Source organism: Saccoglossus kowalevskii, chromosome 16, assembly GCF_978046115.1.
Source record: "Saccoglossus kowalevskii chromosome 16, keSacKowa6.1, whole genome shotgun sequence".
In the NCBI taxonomy this organism is placed as follows: Eukaryota; Metazoa; Hemichordata; class Enteropneusta; family Harrimaniidae; genus Saccoglossus; species Saccoglossus kowalevskii.
In genome coordinates this window covers 22,353,325-22,370,312 of record NC_140656.1, presented here as the reverse complement: position 1 = coordinate 22,370,312, position 16,988 = coordinate 22,353,325, and the positions used below count along the sequence as shown (strand labels likewise).

The following is a 16,988-nucleotide window of genomic DNA, read 5'->3' as shown; positions in this document are numbered from 1 at the left end:
AAAAGCCAAGAGACAAATTACCTACACTGATAACTGCCTGCTACCGATTACAAGCCATTGTGAATACTTATTTTGAATAACGAAATATTTCTTCTAACAATCTACATATCATAAATAAATCTATGGTAAGTTTTACAGAAGTAAAATATAACCGAAACAGTGAAATTTCTTTTTTTTTAAACATTGCTAAAAATAGAAACTTACATCCAGTGTGCAAGTATTTGTCCACTCCAGTATATGTTTTTTTTTTTCCCTTCAGATACATGCACAGAATAATTTGAATCCAGTAATCGATCATGACTTAGTCACTGCATGGAACCGACAATGTCTACAATTTATCAAGGGGTTGAAATTAAAAATTAAAGTTGTCTATCCGTCGGACAGGTCAGAGAATAAAACTGGCTGTCCAAATGGATGATTATCCTGTCACTCGTGAAATAAATTAAGACATAGTATTTGAAATAAAATGATCATTTTTGGGTTCAGAATCATTTCATAAGCCTTAAAAACTCTGCAGGCAATTGGACATTAGCATCTTCAGGACTAGTATATGTTAACTTCTTTCATTTGGTTGGTCAGTCAGTAACAACTTTTCATTCCACAGGGCCAGGCAATTTTTCTCCCATCTAGCACAGGTAGACAGCCCTTAATTTGGGACCCTCTTATCTTGTATCAAATTTTGTTTAGTTTCTCAATAGCATGTGATACAATAAAAAAAATCTCACCTTGCAAAATCATTTCAATGTTACTGGTACATCGTACATTGTATTACATTTAATTGTTTGAACATTTTGGTAATGAAATTCTGTATTAAAAGCTATTGCTTCTATTAAAATGAAACAATACAACAGAAGGAATACGGCTTTTACTGTAATAGAGCATCTACACATATGAGAAATGATGAATTTCTGGTTCAATTATCCAAAAAGAATAGATGTGGCTTCTAATGTATTAGGGATGCAGCTACTAAAACAGATTTTACGGTAGGTTTAGTTTAACAAATCTGCATGTAGAACCACGATGTGTCAGTTGAATCAAGGCATATATTATACAAATTACCGGTAGTCAAAAAAAAACAAGTCATTGTCAATGACACGTCCCCGTTCCGTTCATATTTGAGTGACATATACATTCAAAGCAGCAACAATATGGATGTTGAACTGCATTCAGTAAAACAAAATAGCCACCAGTCAGCCATTTTCAACACAATCCAAAAAAAAATTTTAACTAAATTTGCCCACGCATGACATAGATTCAGTTCCGGTATGGTGAAAATGTGCAATTTTTGTGAATTTTTGACCTTAAAAGGACTGGCCCAAATGCACAGGCATATGTATGATATAATGTATGATGTGTATGTGAAGTTTGAACTTGATCTGTCCAGGAGGCATGTCCGAGATATAGATCGAAAACTAAATTCTTTAAAACAAAATGGCCGCCAGTTGGCCATTTTGAACTTGATCCGAAGAAAAATTGGTATGCATCAAGCTTATATTATGTTTAATATATGCACTAAATCTGAACAAAATCCATCCATGCATGACTGAGATCCGGTTCCGGAATTGTGAAAATACATGATTTTGATGCATTTTCGGCCTTAAAATGGCCATCATTCAGCTATTGTTAAGCGGATCATGAAACAAATGCACATATCTATTTGTGACATGATGTACCATGTGTGTGTGAAGTTTGAATTTGATCAATCCAGACATGTCTCGGATACGGATACAGAACTGAATTCTTTAAAACAAAATGGCCGCCAGTCGGCCATTTCAAACATGATCCGAAAAAAAAAATGACGTGCATCAAGGTCCTATTATGTTTAATGTATGTACCAAATTTGAACAAAATCCGTCCATGCATAACTGAGATCCGGGTCCGGAATAGTGAAAATGTGCGATTTCAATGCATTTTCGGCCTTAATGCGGCCGCTATTTGGCCATCGTTAATGAGATCATGAAACAAATGCACATACATATTTGTGACATGATGTACCTTGTGTGTGTGAAGTTTGAACTTGATCAATCCAGACATGTCTCAGATACGAATCCAGAACTGAATTCTTTAAAACAAAATGGCCACCAGTCGGCCATTTCAAGCCCGATCCAAAAAAAAAATGACGTGCATCAAGGTCCTATTATGTTTAATGTATGTACCAAATTTGAACAAAATCCGTCCATGCATAACTGAGATCCGGGTCCGGAATGGTGAAAATGTGCGATTTTGATGCATTTTCGGCCTTAAAATGGCCGCTATTCGGCTATCGTTAATCGGATCATGAAAAAAATGCATGTGCATATGTCCCATATAATGTGTGATGTATGAGTGAAGTTTGAACTTAATCGGTCCATGCATGTTCGAGATACAGGTGATCACGGACGCACGGATGCACGAACGCATGGACGCACACAGGGCAAAACATAAGTCCCCGTTTTCGGACTTAAAAACTGTCAACAAACATGCTACTCTCTGATTTGTCAGACTGTTAAGAGCTGGGTCGCCAAGCAGGCACATTCATAATAATTCAGGGGCATCAGCAAAATTAATTAATTTTAAAACACAACCAATTTCCTGTATCATCAGCTAAAGTAAACTTGTAGTCACAATTAACATTAAGAACTTTTAACAACAAAATCTGATCACAACCTGCAGGAAATAAACGAGAAATGATGTTCATATGTTCATTTCACAAATAAAAATAAGCATACATACATACATATATACATACAAACAGACAGACAGACAGACAGACAGACAGACAGACAGACAGACAGACATACATACATACATACTAACAATGTTTGAAGAGATATACATGTACACAGTACACAATTTTAAACAGCAGCATATTTTCGCTATAAACTTTCGTCACAAATTTAAACCGACATTATTCTTTCAAAATTTTTAAATTTTAAAAAGTTTTGGTCAAGACTTGTAACTACCGGTAACAGAAAATTATGTCCATTTGGTTCAAAATTATCAAAAAAATATAGAAAAATATATAAAGAATGGCAAATTGTTGTACACATACCAACAATTTACAGAATTAAGACTTCTATACATATATTAAAATCAAGCATCAGACAAAGATATCACACAAATATTAACTTTAGCAAAATAGTAGGAAAAACATAATTGCAAAAACTAATTCCTGGTTAAAATCTAGAAATATGTTTGAGTACCTGCATTGCTGGGATTTAAAGAGGAGGTGTATTTGATGAAGAAATGGGATATGATGTGTTATTTGATGAGGATCAAAGTGTGATGAATTCTAACACTATTATATGAAAGATCAATAATCTTGGATTTTAAATCCCATACCCAAGGACTTTGTTATTAAGTGCTGGGAGCTTTAGTTCTCAAACTGTCTCCCCTTTATAGGGTGATTTATAGATTTAATCATCTTTGGCAAAAAAATATTATTAATATTAATTAATTAAGATGCCTCACAAGAAATGGATGTTTTCTAATTAGCCCATCCGCTGTATGAGTCTATACATCATCTATAGAGGCAAAGAGGAAGCACGAGAGAAAAAAAAAAAACATTTTCAAGTAATGAAATCACAAGATGAGATCAAACATTACCATGGTAACAGTGTGAGACATGACAAATCATGCTAGTATCTTCAAGGATTATCATTACTTCAATATGGGTCAAAGGTTACAGGTTACCAAAGCGATGAGAAAAATAGGTCAACGGATGCAATGTTTTGTTCTCAGACGACAACAAAAGATCAGTTATTGCAATCATTTTTTTGTACTAACCATCATAATGCTTTGTTTGTTTTTTTTTACTGTGTTTTCATTTTTACTTCATTTTTGAATTCTGTCAATTTACAGAGAAGATCTATGCCCTTTGCACACACCACAATTTTTTCAATTAATCATTTTTTTTTTAATGATTCTACAAAAAAAAATACAAAAAACAATGACAATTATCGTTTCAATATACTAAAAAAGCTGTTGAAAAACGATCAATTTATGCAACATTTGGTTTGTAGGCAACAGCACAATTAAGCAATTGTTTTTTTGTTTTTTTTTGTACTACTGTAAAATCTGTATTAGAAACCGCGGCTTCTATTAAAATGGTACAATGCAATAGAGGGGATGAGGCTTCTATTAGAGCATCTACACATATGAGAAATGACGAATTTTTGGTTCTCAATTATTCAAAAAGAATGGGTGCGACTTCTATTAGGGATGCAGCTTCTAATACAGATTTTACGGTAATAGTCATAACACTTTGTTATTTACTTAAAATCGTCCAAGTAATTCTGTCAATATAATACAGGGAAATTTATTTCATTTATACACATCATATTTTTTTTAACATGGATGTAATGTACTTCGATTTTGCTTTTTAAATTATTCTACAAAAACAATGAGACCTTTTTAATTATTTGTATTTACTAAAAAAGCAATGAAAAAAAGAGGAATAATAAAATAAAATGGTTGGGTGTCTCTTAGTATTAAAAAGAATGGAGCTGCCATACAGTATGACAAACTGGGCTTTCAGACATGATGAGTATCATTATTGGCACTATACGTGGACATAAAAGAAAGAGAATTACACATCTCTTTCATCACATCCAAACTACATGTATTTATGTAATATATAATAGAATCAGTAACTGTGCAGCCACAATGAACAAAATTACAGAAATAATTGTCCAGCTCTTTTTTTTTTCAAATAAACTACAAATTATAGACACAGACTTGTTTACACCTTTTAAGAACAAAATATTGAGTAGATGACCACGTAATAATGCAATTATGTGGATACAGAACAAAAAGAAAATGAGAGGATCTAAAAAAAAAAAAAAAACATGAATACACTTCTGGTCATTTTGTTTTCTAAAATGGCTGCTCATGCATGTTTTGTTTTTTATTATTTTTATTTTAAAATGGTTAACATTTCCTGAAAATTTATTTTATGAAGAAAAGAAAACTGATGAACATAAATTTTCTGACATGCTGATGATAAGAAATATGAATATTTTTTTTTCTGGGCTAAAATTAAATACCTCTGTTTTATTTTTATGATAATTGATATCTCCATTTTTGGGGTAGTTTTCATATATAAATTAAATCTGTAAAACTGCTAGCAATATATCATATATATATACAATTTGTTTTACCCTTGGATCACCTCTGCACTGTTAGTGTGATTAGGTGACAAAGAAATGTTCAAGCTATGTGTGTGCAAATGAAGCAGCTGACTGCGTAATATTACTACATGCAAATGAAAGAAACAGGGTGCACTACATTGTAAGCAATAGTGTAATCAGGCATTAACAACCAATAACGAACACAATGAATTCAACAGGTTTACATGGTTTAGTAATCTGTTGCCATTAGCAACACAAAATAGAAACGACAAAACCAACACTCTGTATAGATTTTTACACATTAGAAGTGCCAAATGTATATTTTTTTTTATATTTTTATCGCTTTTCACGGAGTTGTTCAATGTACTGCTTAAAAATACATTATTATAATAATATATGCACAATGTGACATGCTTCACGGTGAAAAAATGTAATAATTTCAGTCATAGATATATAATCGTTGTAATGCATTAAGTCAACGATAAAGATTTCTTCCCAGATTGGGTGGCTTAATCAGTGTTAAATGACAAATGACATGTCTCATCATATGCTATTGTAATCCATCCACATACACTGGGTCAAACTGTTTAGTCAGTTTACAAGCAACCGTAATATAATAATATCAGGCAGTCCTTGATGTATTATAGTCTGCTCAACGGATTACTTGATGAGTTGCGGTTTCATCTTCATTGGCATTGCCTTAGTAAATTTCCAAACACTTTGTTTTTGCTTTCAAACTATCAATTATGCATGAAAATAATTTAACCTTTAACTAAACTAATTTTGCTATTGGTAACGTAATTGCCTTCCCCTATGTTTATTTTGAAATTCCTTGTCTAATCAATTTATAATAAGACGTAGTAAGACGACTAGATTCTAAAACATTATCAAACGTATATTAATTTTAAACCACAAAGATTTTTCTGAATTAGTAATACAGGATTAGATTTAAAAAAAAAAATCTTCAAAATCAAAGATTATCTCATTTTAACCTGGAATAATATGGTTCATAATATTTTTCAGGACAAAACAATAACATTTTTCACCAAGCCTTGAAATAAATACAAATGTATAATAATAATCTTGGTATTTTGTATGAATACAGCATGAAATAAAAAAGAGAATACAGTGAGAAATCTGACAAGGAATTCAGGTGCAAAAATATATACAAGAGACTCACATCCGAAAAACTATATGTATAAGTGCAATACATGTATTACCAATTGATAGCATACATATTTTATGAGGCATTAATTGATTCGTTAGCTTTAGAAATATACTTCCTTCAATTCTACATTGGTGTCTGCTATTCTTAGCAGAGAGCTGATTAACTTAAAATCAATCAATCAATCAATCAATTTAATTTGTATGGGAAAATATTTTCAAACCAAAACATGCATGCATAAACATGCTGGAGTAGTTTTATTTAGAGAAAAAAAAATTTGCATACAAATTACAAAGCGATCTTGGTGCCAGTAAGTCTGGTAGATTGATCACGAAGATGAACTGAAAGTGTGATGATTTATTGTGATCACCGACATTTCGTTTTCGTTCATAAAGGATATGACCTCAAGGTATGGTTCATTATCGTAGGCTGAATTACAAGAGGCTTTCTTCGGGAATGGGAAGCGGATCTTCGTCTATAGATGGGTAGGAGTGACAGAGAATGAGCGTGATGTCAGATTGAAGAAAATTATCTGAAAAAATAAAACTACGTTACCTGTTCGTTTGATACTCACTATTTTCATTTGCATATAATATAGAAATACAAGAAGGCTAATCATAGGAAAGAAAGAGACTATTTACTTTAGAAGACAGCGTGTCGTCGTCAACAGATTGTAATAGCAAAAACATGCAATGCTAATATTTTTTTTTTTCGCATTTCAATTTTCCAGCTTATTTGCGTTACTGTCCACAGTGGGGTCGAATAAATTCTCATTTATATCCTACGGTTGGTTATTCCAGTAACATAATTGATCTGATTTTCAGAATACTGATTCTATTTAGCCTAGGAATATCATTCTTTATTTTAATAAATAAACCATTTTTCGTATGTCTTATGACAGTTCCCGGAATTAAATTTATTTTTGTTTCTCCTGACTTTTTTTTCATGTGCAAATGGTTCATGCAACATGGGAGAGGGGGGTGAAGGTGTTTTCAATTACTGTCAGAAATCACACTTTGTTTACTTTTTTTTTGTTCGTTTATGAGGACAGGGAGAAGGGAAAGAGTGATTAACATGTTTTAATTACCTACAGCCTTTGACACATCGTCTGTTGAAGCATTTTTTTCCCCATTCATTTGACGTGGAAGCCAAAAACATTGGTCTGTGTTTGTGCCCATCATTATATCAAAATAGCATTATGGCAATTTAATGTACTTTTATGCGTCAACCAAACTTGGTCAAACACACCTGCAGAGCTTTTAACCAAGGTTCCCCAAAAAGTAGCATCCATTAGTGAATGAATGAATCTTTGGATTTGATTTCCCAATTGAGCCTGTGGTACAGTCACCCAGGGTACAGTGGATTTGGCCTACCCATTGAGTCTGTGACAAACTCACCCAGGGTACAGTGGATTTGGCCTACCCATTGAGTCTGTGGTACAGTCACCCGTGATACAGTCACCCAGAGTACAGTGGATTTGGCCTACCCATTGAGTCTGTGGTACAGTCACCCAGGGTACAGTGGATTTGGCCTACCCATTGAGTCTGTGGTACAGTCACCTGTGGTACAGTCACCCAGAGTACAGTGGATATGGCCTACCCATTGAGTCTGTGGTACAGTCACCCAGGGTACAGTGGATTTGGCCTACCCATTGAGTCTGTGGTACAGTCACCCAGGGTACAGTGGATTTGGCCTATTTTTGCAACTATTGCCCTAACCCATGCTACTAACTTGACTTTATGCCTTGCAACTATTGCCCTTACCCATGCAACTAACTTGACTTTATGCCTTGCAACTATTGCCCTAACCCATGCAACTAACTTGACTTTATGCCTTGCAACTATTGCCCTTACCCATGCAACTAACTTGACTTTATGCCTTGCAACTATTGCCCTTACCCATGCAACTAACTTGACTTTATGCCTTGCAACTATTGCCCTAACCCATGCAACTAACTTGACTTTATGCCTTGCAGCTATTGCCCTAACCCATGCAACTAACTTGACTTTATGCCTTGCAGCTATTGCCCTAACCCATGCTACTAACTTGACTTTATGTCTTGCAACTATTGCCCTTACCCATGCAACTAACCTGACTTTATGCCTTGCAGCTATTGCCCTTACCCATGCAACTAATTTGATATTATGTCTTGCAACTATTGCCCTTACACATGCTACTAATTTGACTTTATGCCTTGCAACTATTGCCTTACCCATGCAACTAACTTGACTTTATGCCTTGCAACTATTGCCCTTACCCATGCAACTAACCTGACTTTATGCCTTGCAACTATTGCCTTTACCCATGCAACTAACTTGATATTATGTCTTGCAACTATTGCCCTTACACATGCTACTAACTTGACTTTATGCCTTGCAGCTATTGCCCTTACCCATGCAACTAACTTGACTTTATGCCTTGCAACTATTGCCCTAACCCATGCAACTAACTTGACTTTATGCCATGCAACTATTGCCCTTACCCATGCAACTAACCTGACTTTATGCCTTGCAGCTATTGCCCTTACCCATGCAACTAATTTGATATTATGTCTTGCAACTATTGCCCTTACACATGCTACTAATTTGACTTTATGCCTTGCAACTATTGCCCTAACCCATGCAACTAACTTGACTTTGTGCCTTGCAACTATTGCCCTAACCCATGCAACTAACTTGATATTATGCCTTGCAACTATTGCCCTTACCTATGCAACTAACTTGACTTTATGCCTTGCAACTATTGCCCTAATCCATGCAACTAACTTGATATTATGCTTTGCAACTATTGCCCTTACCTATGCAACTAATTTGACTTTATGCCTTGCAACTATTGCAACTAATTTGACTTTATGCCTTGCAACGATTGCCCTAACCCATGCAACTAACTTGACTTTATGCCTTGCAACTATTGCCCTAATCCATGCAACTAACTTGATATTATGCTTTGCAACTATTGCCCTAACCCATGCAACTAACTTGATATTATGCCTTGCAACTGTTGCCCTTACCCATGCAACTAACTTGATATTATGCTTTACAACTATTGCCCTAACCCATGCAACTAACTTGACTTTATGCCTTGCAACTATTGCCTTAATCCATGCAACTAACTTGATATTATGCTTTGCAACTATTGCTCTTACCTATGCAACTAACTTGATATTATGCCTTGCAACTGTTGCCCTTACCCATGCAACTAACTTGATATTATGCTTTGCAACTATTGCCCTAACCCATGCAACTAACTTGACTTTATGCCTTGCAACTATTGCAACTAACTTGACTTTATGCCTTGCAACTATTGCCTTAATCCATGCAACTAACTTGATATTATGCTTTGCAACTATTGCCCTTATCTATGCAACTAACTTGACTTTATGCCTTGCAACTATTGCCCTTACCTATGCAACTAATTTGACTTTATGCCTTGCAACTATTGCCCTAACCCATGCAACTAACTTGACTTTATGTCTTGCAACTATTGCCCTAACCCATGCAACTAACCTGACTTTATGTCTTGCAACTATTGCCCTAACCCATGCAACTAACTTGATATTATGCTTTGCAACTATTGCCCTTACCCATGCAACTAACTTGATATTATGCCTTGCAACTATTGCCCTAACCCATGCAACTAACCTGACTTTATGTCTTGCAACTATTGCCCTAACCCATGCAACTAACTTGACTTTGTCTTGCAACTATTGCCCTAACCCATGCAACTAACCTGACTTTATGTCTTGCAACTATTGCCCTAACCCATGCAACTAACCTGACTTTATGTCTTGCAACTATTGCCCTAACCCATGCAACTAACTTGATTTTATGTCTAGCAGCTACGACATTGTCCTTATCCATGCAACTACAGTACATTCTGAGTATAATTCAACATGTAGATAATACTACCTGGCTAAAAAAGCCTGCTTAGCTAACTTGCTTTCAAAATCTAAATTAATTGGTGTACATGTAAATATGTAACATATACAAGATCAGAATAAGTTGAAATTATGAAAATGATATTTACTTTTAATAATTATAGAATAATTCAAAATGAAATCAAGCTGAAATCCAGCTTGAAGACTGTACTGTAACTTGACATATCTCTTGCCCTTGTGTCAGTTAGTCAATAGAAAATGGTTATCCATGGTGACAAGCCATTAGTGTGACATTGCATTGATTGGCCCATTAGTACCTTAGCAATACATATAGTCTATGTTGTGTTTACATATCACATTTATCACTGTCAGGAATATTCATTAAAGAGGAAGGTACACGTCCCTGGGAGTGCACTGATGCATTGTGGGACAAAATATGTGCTTTGTGTTTACACTACATCTATTTATCACTGTCAGGAATGTTCATTTAAGACGAAGCTATTACTTCCTTGGATTGCACTGTTGCATTATGGGACAACAATATGTATTTTGTGTTTACACTACATTTTTATCACTGTCAGGAATGTTCATTGAAGAGGAAGCTATTACTTCCTTGGATTACACTGTTGCATTATGGGACAACAATATGTATTTTGTGTTTACACTACATATTTATCACTGTCAGGAATGTTCATTGAAGAGAAAGCTATTACTCACTGGGATTGTACTGATGCATTGTGGGACAACACTATCTGTTGAGATTTATGACTGCCAGAAATGTTCATTAGTTTGGTGATCGAGGCAGAACATATACTCATCTTACATGTTTGGTGATCTAGGCAGAAACATACTCATCTCACATGTTTGGTGGTCTAGCAAGAACATGCTCATATCACATGTTTGGTGATCTAGGCAGAACATACTCATCTCACATGATCTAGACAGAACATACTCATCTCACATGATCTAGGAAGAACATACTCATCTCACATGATCTAGGAAGAACATACTCATCTCACATGTTTGGTGATCAAGGCAGAACATACTCATCTCACATGTTTGGTGATCTAGACAGAACATACTCATCTCACATGTTTGGTGGTCTAGGCAGAACATACTCATATCACATGTTTGGTGATCTAGGTAGAACATACTCATCTCACATGTTTGGTGGTTTAGCAAGAACATGCTCATATCACATGTTTGGTGATCTAGGCAGAACATACTCATCTCACATGATCTAGACAGAACATACTCATCTCACATGATCTAGACAGAACATACTCATCTCACATGATCTAGGAAGAACATACTCATCTCACATGTTTGGTGATCTAGACAGAACATACTCATCTCACATGTTTGGTGAACAAGGCAGAACATACTCTACTCACATGATCTAGACAGAACATACTCATCTCACATGATCTAGGAAGAACATACTCATCTCACATGTTTGGTGATCTAGACAGAACATACTCATCTCACATGATCTAGGAAGAACATACTCATCTCACATGTTTGGTGATCTAGCCAGAACATGCTCATATCACATGTTTGGTGATCTAGGTAGAACATACTCATCTCACATGTTTGGTGATCAAGGCAGAACATACTCATCTCACATGTTTGGTGATCTAGGTAGAACATACTCATCTCACATGTTTGGTGATCTAGGGAGAACATGCTCATATCACATGTTTGGTGATCCAGGTAGAACATACTCATCTCACATGTTTGATGAACTAGGTAGAACATACTCATCTCACATGTTTGATGATCTAGGTAGAACATACTCATCTCACATGTTTGGTGATCTAGATAGAACATACTCATATCACATGATCTAGGTAGAACATACTCATCTCACATGATCTAGGAAGAACATACTCATCTCAGATGATCTAGGAAGAACATACTCATCTCACATGTTTGGTGATCTAGACAGAACATACTCATCTCACATGATCTAGACAGAACATACTCATCACACATGATCTAGGAAGAACATACTCATCTCACATGTTTGGTGATCTAGGTAGAACATACTCATCTCACATGTTTGGTGATCAAGGCAGAACATGCTCATCTCACATGATTGGTGATCTAGGTAGAACATACTCATCTCACATGTTTGGTGATCTAGATAGAACATACTCATCTCACATGTTTGATGATCTAGGTAGAACATGCTCATATCACAAGTTTGGTGATCAAGGCAGAACATACTCATCTCACATGTTTGGTGATCTAGGTAGAACATACTCATCTCACATGTTTGGTGATCTAGGGAGAACATGCTCATCTCACATGTTTGGTGATCCGGGTAGAACATACTCATCTCACATGTTTGATGATCTAGGTAGAACATACTCATCTCACATGTTTGGTGATCCGGGTAGAACATACTCATCTCACATGTTTGATGATCTAGGTAGAACATACTCATCTCACATGTTTGGTGATCCAGGTAGAACATACTCATCTCACATGTTTGATGATCTAGGTAGAACATACTCATCTCACATGTTTGGTGATCTAGGTAGAACATACTCATCTAACATGTTTGGTGATCTAGGCAGAACATACTCATCTCACATGTTTGGTGATCAAGGCAGAACATACTCATCTCACATGTTTGGTGATCTAGGTAGAACATACTCATCTCACATGTTTGGTGATCTAGGGAGAACATGCGCATCTCACATGTTTGGTGATCCGGGAAGAACATACTCATCTCACATGTTTGATGATCTAGGTAGAACATACTCATCTCACATGTTTGGTGATCGGGGCAGAACATACTAATCACACATGTTTGGGTGGCAGGACATACTGATCAATCCAGATGGAACAATAGTCCTTGATGGAATTAATTGGAAAATCCAATAACACAGAGTTATATGCAGCATCATTACTATCAATGAGTTGATTAAATTATTGTAGTCGGCAAAACAAATTTCTTTTTGATCTGCAAAGCCACCTACTTTTGTACTACTATTTGCAGTGACATTTCAAGCATCATGTTCACTTCAAAACTCGGTGAACGCCATGGGCTATTACTTTAACTGAATAAATTATTCAGTGGCATTTTATTTCAACAATACTCAAAATCTGGCAAATAAAATCAAAGTGAAAAATATAGATCAAACATTTCACCAGTAAATCCAAATGAATTTAAAACCCTAGTCAGTAGTGTAAATTAATTTTTGTAATTGTATGGTGTTATTTATGTATTTTTAGGAACATGTAGAAGCCTACTCATAAAAGCTAACACCCAGACTTTATTCATTTTGCATTAAATTGTATTTCTGGAAAATATAAGGATGTTGATCAAAAAGTTGGGGGTCACCAACTTGTCAAGGAAATGACTGTAATTCAGTGGATAATGGTCATTTTGTCAGTATTTTAATGTTTTTACCATAGGTTCCGATGGCAGAGATAATAATATGCCATATCTCAAACTTTAGGCTGGTGACATACATTTAGGATGAAAAAATCGTTGTTACGTAGTCCTGAAATATTTAAAAAAATATGTGTTTTAAAAAGTGCCAAAAAATGCAATTTTCATTTAACATAGTAAGTATTTTATGGAATTGTTCTAAAAATAGTACCCAACTACCTACGATTGTCTTCTTCACTTCGCTATCGAAAAATATACTCTAGAACACTTGCTACATGTATATGATTCCAGTGCCGCCCACTATAAATTTGCATCTCACAAACCCAAGCATGCAAGACAAGATGTCAGTAACAATAATTACTTAATTACATGCCCATATTTGTCAACTGACGGGTGATTCAAATGCTGGAATCATGTGGGTGTTTGCTGTTGTTGTATTTCTGTTCAAGTAAAAGTAAATCAATGTAGTTTTCTACAAGTAATGTCATGTATGTTATGCCACTCGCATGTAGCTGGTCAACCAGAAATGTATTCAAATTGAACCAAACGACCGCGATACTAACTTTCCACATTGGCCAGGATTACTGTAGACAGAAACGAGAACTAGACATCATGTATTATGCCAAGGTTGCAAGGGATAACTATTAAGTTTTGAGAAAATGATGGTGCAATCCCTGTTTTGCCACATTCTTCAACCAATGTAGGATTCCAACTCAGAGTCAAACATAGTGTACGAAGTCGATAGATCAGTCATTAACTGATGAAAATAGCGATTTTTGAGAAATATTACCCTGTAGGACAAGTTTCTCAAATTATATCACTAACGCACAAAAGAATGCTATTTCATGGTGCCATAGATCTATCATGTTACAATATAACCAATAAACATTGTCACACAATTTATGACCAACTTTCTCAAAAATTCTTCTGTTGGCCAAACAAACTGAGGCAGCTGGGGTATAAAAATAGTGATTTTTGATAAATTTTACCCTGTACGACAAAGTTCTAAAATTATATCACTGTACGATAACACACAAAAGAATGCTATTTTATGGTGCCATAGAACAATAGATCCATTATTTTACATTATAAACCAATAAACATTGACATGCAGTTTATGACCAGCTTTCTCAAAAATTATGAGTAGCATGCTACAAAAAAGTAAAACTAGAATTATTAAAAAAATTTTAAAGGGTTTTTATCGAGGAAATGTGTTTTCATAGTGGTCTAGAGAAACTGCTGCTAAAATTACATTTTTTGCATATTATTTCACAAAAACCAAAAAAGTTCACATACTGTTGACTAAAACTAAAACAAATAATTGTGGACAGATTTTGACACAAAATATCACTACTGCTATATGTGCTAAAAAACTCACAAGTAGCATTCTCCCTTATTAAAGCGCAGTGGTCATCACGCAGCGCCTGTTTGAATTTCATGTAAATAAACAATGTATTTTACACACGTTGTATACAGCGCTATGAATCCTATATCGAACAGAACGCGGCACGACGACTGCCGCCCTTTAACCTAACAATGTATTTTCTGTATGAATGATATGATGTATAAAACCATGGGACAGAATCAAATTGATGACCATCTTGGTGTAAAACACTTGTGCAAAAACAAAAAGCACAAAGACATACATTGTAAGCTGATTTTGCCCTGACGAAAGTTTTCAGGCCCAGTGATGTCACAAGCATATAAGCATTAGGAGCAATTGGTGAGAACTCATAACGGTGTTTTTTTTATAATAATACCCAGATACAATGTAGCATATGTCCTTTGAAACTGAAACTGAATAGACTAGAAAATAGGAACAATAACATTATTGTTTTGTTTTTTTTATAAATGTATGTTCAAATATTATAGAATTTTACTGATAACGGCAAACGCTATTGTTCAAATTCCACTGATGCTGACGCACAGTGCTATCAGCTAAAAGCAGACATTTAGGAAAAATATTATAATAATCACTGCAACATGTTGTGCATGAGATGGTTGTAATGCAATGTACACAATCAGTGTAAAATACATTGCTTGTTTAATGAAATTGTAATATTGGAACGTACATGCACGCTGCATGACAACCATTGCCCATTAAGAGAAGAATAACGTACATGCGAAAATAACATATCTGAAAGTGATGGCAGATACATGTAAAACACCAAAGTTCAAGTTCATGGACGCTATTGTTCAAATTCCACTGATGCTGACGCACAGTGCTATCAGCTAAAAGCAGACATTTAGGAAAAATATTATAATAATCACTGCAACATGTTGTGCATGAGATGGTTGTAATGCAATGTACACAATCAGTGTAAAATACATTGCTTGTTTAATGAAATTGTAATATTGGAACGTACATGCACGCTGCATGACAACCATTGCCCATTAAGAGAAGAATAACGTACATGCGAAAATAACATATCTGAAAGTGATGGCAGATACATGTAAAACACCAAAGTTCAAGTTCATGGACCTTCAAATCTCATGTTATTACCTTGTTGTACCTTGGCACACCAAGATCACTAACACTGAAATGTAGGCGTAACAACCAAAAGACAAGAAGATCAACACCCCATCCCCACCCCACATTCGTGACTCTCTCTATTCAAAACCTGCATATAATTATTAATAACAGTCGTACAGCTTCCACTCCCACACACCTAATCGTAATATCTGTAAAACCTGATTAAAGGTGTCGGTATTATGCACCGGGCCTTTACCTGCGAATGCACACGCTATATTTTCAAGTTTGTAGAAAGAAAACAAACGTCGTCCTCAGAAATCATGGAAATAACATTTTGGCCGTGTGTTTTCTCATTCATTCATTTAGCGAGTACAAAAACATATGCATATATCATCGAGTCAAGTGCAGTATTTCCCAACATTATCATGATTACATTATTTATCTCGCTCATTTTTTTTTTATTGACGCCGCTAAAACGATCTGAGTACCGCACTGCTCGTAGCCCATTTATACAGTAATGCATGTGTTATCACAGTTACATTCATCGTTCGCTTATTTACACAGGATTCGTTCATGGAATTACGACACCATTGGCCATACTTACCATGATGAACAAAGCTTGACGCGTAAATTCTTTTCCTTGGCAAGGTATGACCGATTTCCCACTTAACACATTTCGAGTCGTCGATCCGTGGTCAAGTCAGCTAGCTCTCACCGCCAACCCACTGTGACATCGCCATTTTGAATGTTATGACGTCAGGGATTCATTATATGGAAGACACGGAATAGTCCATTGTCCGAAAGGTATCATGGTGGGCGAAACCATAAGCAACACTTTCTCATCAAACGATAATCATTGTGTTCATATAGAAGACTACGACTTTGCCGATAAAAACAACCACGTTTATTTCTCGCCTAAAACTGAATGATAAATGAAGTTGTATTACTTTTTAAATAAAAAC

The 16,988-nt window shown here is 35.3% G+C and overlaps 1 protein-coding gene across 1 annotated transcript in view; it reads right to left on the bottom strand.

Moving 5' to 3' along the window:
• LOC100373574 (membrane-associated phosphatidylinositol transfer protein 2-like) overlaps positions 1 to 16,783 on the bottom strand; it is a 72,369-nt gene extending 55,586 nt beyond the window's left edge. Inside the window, exon 1 of the mRNA XM_085491221.1 lies at positions 16,631 to 16,783. The gene's annotated coding sequence lies outside the window, so the exon portion shown is untranslated. The remainder of the gene's footprint in view (positions 1 to 16,630) is intronic.
• Positions 16,784 to 16,988: the final 205 nt, after the last annotated feature.